Genomic DNA, 7,500 nt, shown 5'->3' on the forward strand with positions numbered 1-7,500 from the left:
ACACACACACACACACACACACACACACACACACACACACACACACACACACACACATGTATACATATGTATACATAAATAAAAGAGTACAAGATATTGAAGAAAAATATTACACAGAAACTGAAATACAGAGAAAGAGATATTTTATTTTTTTTTATAGATAAATAATATATATTGTTTTATTTAAAATTGAATTTTTATGCTCAATCAAATTCAATTATATTTAAAAATAATTATGACAAATGCGATAACGAAAAATTCTAATTTAAATTTGGCCACTTTATCTCGAATACTTGAGGAATAATTTAAAGCGTGTCAAGAGGGATTGCGTAATAGCGTTGTGTTCATAAAGCATGCAGTGGTCACATAATGTTTATGTATAGTGATAAGGTGAAAACTCCGAGTGAATAAAAATCACACAACGAGAGCCTGTTCCGTAAGTGCGATAACCCGGGTCAAAGACGATTACACAAATCACAGTCGTCGATAGACACAATCAGCATTTACAAACAAATTGCATGACCAATCACGCCCATACAAAGCCCTTCGTTCACTCTCCAAGCGCGCATTCGTAGTTTCTTGTGTTATTTCTCGTCAGTATTATCTATCAATTACATGACGTATTTGTAGCCGAATAAATAATATTCATATCTATGAAGCATGAACTAGTTTATTGTACGTGTTCTACTTCGATATAAGCTGTCAAACATAGTTAACACATATAGCATTTCAAATATTGTGATATTTTTGTCTGTTTTAGATAATTTATAAATCGCTATTTATAGTTTGGAGCAGAGTTTTATTTATCATTTCATGTGTCCCGTCGTACACTCAAGAAATAAAATATTAAAATATTAAAAGCATATAAGATTATAAATAGAAAATTATTTTGAAATTTGACGCAAATTACAGATCGTTTAGTATGTTTTATTTGTTTTATTGCAAGTAATACGTTATGTAGTTGGCCAAAAATAGCACCAGAAATATCTACAATCGTTATTTATAGCTAAGTAATTTGGAGATAAATTGCTCTTGTCACTCTTGGTTCCAAGTCTTCAAAAGAAAGATAAAGTTTGGCATATGGCAGCCTAAATAGAGAAAGTCGAAGCACAGTTAACAGCTGGGGCTTGCATTCTGAGACACACGTGCTCCCTCGAGAAATGTCTGTTTCGTCTAATTATTTTTCTGCTACCATTCGAACGACGCGGACGTGCTTTTGACAAGTAAACCCTCACCATGACAAATGTACGTATCGAAATATTGCAACGGCTATTTCATGCGAGATAAATCGCCGTGGAAACAAACAAATGGAACATGTATAACGTTTCTCTGAATTAAAACTTTCTCTAATTGCATTCGTTAATTTTTCATCTTCTATATGTAAAAATCAAATATATATGTGATATCATGATACTTATACAAACGAAGAAGCGTTTTTATTCTTTTCGAACTCGTAGCTCGCGAGACGAGTCGTTATCGGTGATCATTATGATTTCCCGCGGTGCACAATAAGGAAGCCCCCAAAGAGCGTACGTCGGAAATGGAAGCGAACTCGGAGCGATTTAAATATGAAGTGGTTCGGGATCCCGACGCTCTCGAGGAATCGTCCAAGTGACGGAGAATGATTACGCTAATGACACAGCCGCGGGGTGGTCGGCGAGAGTGAGATTGGTGGAAGGGGATGGGGACGCCTTAACAACGGGATAGGTGCAGACTGGTACGACATTCTGCGCGGCACGCGATCCCAACATCAACAACATCGACTGTGCCTCGCGAGGCCGCTCCAGCAACGGCGGGATCCGCGATATGCCCCGGCCACTTTTATCGAGGTCTACCTTTTTTATTACGTCGTCCCGGACGTACGATTTCGCTTTTATTGCGTATACATGCCTGGACGTCGTCGTATCCGTCTCGCGCTGACTTATCGTCCCCGCCACGCCCGCACAGGTGCGCCGCGCAAAACAAGAAGGGGGATCCCCCGTATATGCATCGCCGAGAAACGATGAAGAGCGTGGATGATACGCGTGCAAATCCGCGGTGCACGGTGTTAAGTGTTAAACCGACATGGAAACGGGTCATTGGACTTTCGTGTATGCAAAGGGCGAGGAGAAGCGTTTCAGAAGTCGACGGGAAAGATACCTGTACTGCACGATGACACGTAGACATGATCATTCACGGAATGACTATTCCTCTCATACGAATCATGAAGACCGAACACTTAGCACTCATACAGTACAGAGAAATCAACAAGATTTTTACTTCTTATTATTTTCGGATATCATAACATTCTATATTATTTTCTTAACAATGATCGATAAAAGAAAAATAAATAAATGATGCCGCTTCGGAATAAAAGGTCGTCTGACACACACGCCCGGAGACACGACTGGCGCAGATTAGTCGATTACTATCAAATTTCACAAGCGTACGAGCTACTCCCCCCTGGACTCATCGTTAGTCACACTGTGGAACAAGCTCAGTGAATAATGACGGTATTATTCAAATAGCGCGTCGTGCCTCACAACTTCCGTGATTTTTTGCAGAAGCACAAAGACAGAGAGCGGCGCATTAGCAGTCATGGGCAAATTACCGTGTGCTCGCGTGTGTTCGTACGGAGAATTCATGTGCATTTACCCATGCCGCGCACTGTTTCCTATTCCGTCGAACTTGTCGAGACATTAGGCACAATTTGTAGATGATAATCGAGCAAAGTAGAAAATAATAGTAATAACAGAATTAAAAATATCCTGTCTTGCTAAAAATAACAGAATTTTAAAAATTTTATAAAATACTATTATTCTAAAATATTATTAATTTATATTTGCATTCATTGTTATATTTCCAAAAATCGTATGTATTCACGTAACAATCCTAACGAAACGAAGAAATAAAATCATTTTCACATACTAAATTTAAATAAAATAATGTAAATAATTATAAAATAATGTTTTATGAATTTTGAAGTAAAAATCGTTGTTATTGTATAATACAAATATATAAATATGTTATCTAGTGACATTTGTATTCGATATTCAACGAAGCTAGGTTGGCCGAGCGGTCTAAGGCGCCAGACTTAAGATCTGGTTCCCATCTGGGAGCGTGGGTTCGAACCCCACACTTAGCAAATCTTTTTTTTTTTCAAAAAGTATTCATAAAACAATAAGAAAAAGTACTTGTATTTTTTAATTTTTTAATAACATGCTTGTTAATTTTTTTTATAAAATGCTTCATTTCTAGATTTATCTTTGATAGTTTGTAATGCATAAATAATTTATTCTTGTTTTCTTCTAAAACATAAAATATTTGTTTCGTTCATATTGTAATTTATTATTGATTATCTCGAGCGGACATGACGCGATTTTTCTGCGAGAAGATAAATGACGGAGGCTTCCGTAATTTAAAATGACTTCAGTATAAAGACTGATGGCAGTGATAATTGTGCCGAGTATAAATGACTCAATGAATAATCATAGAGAATGCGAGATAAACCGATGTAATGTCGTGCAGACTAATTCCAAGAGATTGATCTCACGATAAAACTAACAGCAATTTCATAAATAGTAAAAACGCCAATAGTGTAAAAATTATCGATGTGCATGTAACATAACATAAATATTATATCTATATAAGAATATAAGAATATAAGTAATATAAGAAAGTTAATTTTTTTAAATAAAAATCTCCTAAGTCTAAATCTTCTTAAAATAAAAATCTTTAATTTATTCAAATATATGTATAAAGTTGAACAGTATATATAAAGCTGAATAAAATTTTACACGCATATGAGAGTAGATATGAACGTCTCACTTTAATTAAAGTATTATAAAATCCGGCGTTTTTATCGATCTTTTTCAAGCGCTATTTTTAGGCTGATCGGTGTATCGAAAAGGAAAAGCGGCCGATTAAATAGGATTAGCCAAATGACAGACGACGCAGACCCTTTTCCCAAAAGACCAGGACTTGACACCGTAAAAGTGTCCACCCCATGGCAAAGGGGAGTTTTCGAAAGAAGAAGAGAGAGAGAGAGCGAGAAAAAAAGAGGGAATTGGATGGCAGAAAGAAAGAGAAGGAGCGACAATTGCACATTGAGATGCCTGTCACAATAATTTCGCTGAAAAAGCACAACACGCTGACATAATGTCGAGACACCTTGTAATTTCATTCCGGCGCATCTGTTGTCATTCTCACGTTACCCCGCGAACTTCTCGACTTCGTTCGAGAGTGCGACACGAGAGGTATCTCGTAATGTGAAAAAGAGACTGGGGGAAAATAGAAAAAAAAAGATGAACGTTTTAGGCAACCCTTGCACTCCCTTGTGCGGAGTGTACAATGGAGCTTGCGAGATCCCCTGCAGTTTAATACCGTTGCTAATACGTGGTCGGATTTCGAGATCCAGGTAACATAAAAGAAAAAACGAAAAAAAACAAAACGCGTACGTTGCTAAAAAAAATGTTGCTTTCCTTTCTTTTCTACATTTCACTGAATGATTTTACTAAATTTATTTTTTTTTTTTAGATATTTCAGCTTTTATTAAATAAAAATTTACAATCTGTGACCATGCAATATATAATTCTTAAAAGTGACACATTAAACTTAATAATGGAAAAATATTAATAAATATTTTTCATTTAATTAAAATTAAAGAATATTGTATGTTTAATTGTTCCCCTGAATAATTAAATTACAGCCTTGAAAAATATGACACGTGAAATCTACATCTACTTATCTGTGAATTCAAATGTTCTTGTTTTTTTCTCTTTATTTTTCATCTTTTATACCACATCACATGACTTTAAGATCTTTGTCATGATTCAATTCGAAGGAGAACAAAGCATGCAAAAAAAAATTCTGAGAGATAGGTTCGAGAAAAATGTTTCTTGACAGTTCCAACCATCCCTTGCGATTGCTAAAGGAAAATCGTATTTCTAATGCTCGGGCATCGCGTACTCGTTGTTCCGTGAAATCGTGTTACTGGAATAAAGAATATTAAATTATTCTCTGTTCAGTCGGACTATCACTTCGCATCAATGTCACCGTAAATCGCAGCTTAAAAATGTAATTTTCATCGTAAGCTGGATGCTTAGATCTACCAGTGGAAAATTATTTCGTGTTAATTACAAGGAATTAGGGAGACTTTTTCACAGAGTTTTGAAACCGAGCCAACAATTTTCAAACATTAAGAGGACGAGATAAAAATTAATCAAGCGTCTTCTCGAAATAATAAATAACGATTGGAGGTGGTCGGGGCACCGAGTGTACGTGCGCTCAGACAATGGATGACAAATTGTGTGAAAGCAAAACAAACGGTGGACTAGATTGAGCCGGCTAGTCGGTTCGGTGGCTTTGCCATTGTCATCAATATAGCTGCGCAGGACATAATCTGGCGATAGCAACGTCGGCCAAGAAAAATGGACTTTTTCGCCAGTGTCCACGGTCCTTTCACCCGAATTGCCCATTCTACTGCAAATTATATTCCACCCCGACTCGTCCATTGCAATAATCTCGAGCCCAGATCTATCTATCGGTATATCGTAGTAGATTTGTCTTTCAGAGGTTTATTCCGACATATTTAACCATATTATTTCTACTTCAAGTAAAAACTTATTTCAAAGTGTATCTAAATATATCCAAACATATTAGCGTGTATCTAAATAAAAAACAAAGATTATACTGCTCATTAATGCATGATAATATTTAGCATCTCTCGCATGTTTACATTTCGTTCAAGACGACTTAAAGCGCATTCCAGACTAGACGCTTGTTGAAAATATCCTGAGGCAAGATAGATCATCGTGTAAGGTTATCAGCGACTAGACGTAAACAAGAGACATAGGAGGGTTACAGCGAAAGTCGCTTTGTACCAGAGGGAAGATCGGATCGAGGCCGGATACGAGAAAAGGAGCACAGTAATCTTAGTGTAGCAGGACACCACCGTGGCGATCGTAAATGTTTAATATCGTGATTAAAGGCGCTGGCGCCTCTCATTATTATTTCAGTCTAGAGGACATTTCGCTCGGTCGCTTCTTTCTCCGATCTCGTCGCGTTGTCGAGTTTCTTTTCAATTCTCACTTTCCTTCGTCGACTTAAAAATCCTCGCGAAAATTAGCCGGCTAAATATTTAAAGCACCCCACTGTCGTCTCTAGGAAGCGCGGGCGACGAAGGAAGAATGAAGAAAGCTGAGGATACAAAAACCGTCTGTGCCAGCAGCATTATTATCTCTGGAGGCGGGCGTGATCTTTATTTGACGGATTTTCGCTCTACGAATATCTTCATTCATCGCGCCCCGTCACTTCCCGCTGCACTTCGTGTCATCGAACACCCGCCACGACTTATTGTTCTAAATATTCTCTCTCTATAAGTTCACCCTCGCGTAATTCCTATTCGTCGTGGGGTTGAGAGAGTCGTGAAATTATTTCGGTATAAATTAAAGTTGCTACAATTTGGTTGAAACCTGAGATTACTCCCGAAAATGAGAGATTCTTTTCATAGAGCTCTTTAATCCTGGAATGCTATTGGGAATGAATTTGCATCCCTGAACTTTGATTTTAGTATAGTTTTCATTATTAAAATTTTGATAGCTTAAAATAACATTTAATAAAATCGTTTAACATTAAAGCTTATTTTTTACATTAAACTAAGCATCAGTCATTCCAATACCTTGCGACGTATAAAGTAAATATTAAAAAGTGTGAAAAAGTTCTTAATCATATGAGTAATTTTCTTACATTTCACGTAGTGTAATATAAAAAAAAATATGAGTATAACATTCCAGAATTAAATACTTTCTATATCAATCAAAAGTTCTATATGGGTTTTTATCGATAATCAATCTACGTTATAGATATCTTTTTCGATACCTCGAAATGTTACACACAGTAAATAACATAAATTTATATTTTACAAACGTGAGTCACATTCTTGAAAAAGTTTTTTGAGAAACAGGTTAATTCAATGCTGCTCTAAATGTGAAACTGTTTCCGTTCGTGAAATAATTCCGCAAATACGTATCGCTCGACCGATCGCAATAACACTCGAAGATAACTCTCTCGCGGAATCAAAATTCATCCATGATGTCATAACGGATTCTATAGCTGGACGGAAAAAGTTGCGGAACAAGTTATTCCTTCGTCGTCGATTGCCCGTAAAACATCCGTCGAAGGGCTCGGAGCGCGGCGCCGCTGACAATTGGACATTTAAATTCAGCCGGAAGTTACGCCGCTTGTAACTCGGAAAGAATCCGCGATTGCACCGGCGGGGGGTGTCGGCACTTTTATGTCGCGTCACGAATTCGGACAGCGCGAGCACTTTCGTGCGCACAACGAAAGGATATTCGTAAATAAAATTTTCGGCGAGGGTGACAAAATGGTCATACGCTCCAGTGCTGACCCCAGCCCGGGGGGGTCAAAACTCGATATCTATGCGCGGCGAGATTTTTTTATGTTGTTTTCACATAGTTACGCTCTTCCTCGGGGACAAAATAGATACCCGGGATTGCCGGA

The 7,500-nt window shown here is 37.3% G+C and overlaps 1 non-coding gene across 1 annotated transcript; it reads left to right on the forward strand.

Moving 5' to 3' along the window:
- Positions 1-3,040: 3,040 nt before the first annotated feature.
- On the forward strand, positions 3,041-3,124 carry Trnal-uaa. The gene has a single exon. It is a non-coding gene; the product is annotated as a tRNA-Leu (tRNA).
- Positions 3,125-7,500: the final 4,376 nt, after the last annotated feature.

Source organism: Atta cephalotes (genome assembly GCF_000143395.1).
Source record: "Atta cephalotes unplaced genomic scaffold scaffold00015, whole genome shotgun sequence".
Taxonomy (NCBI): domain Eukaryota; kingdom Metazoa; phylum Arthropoda; class Insecta; order Hymenoptera; family Formicidae; genus Atta; species Atta cephalotes.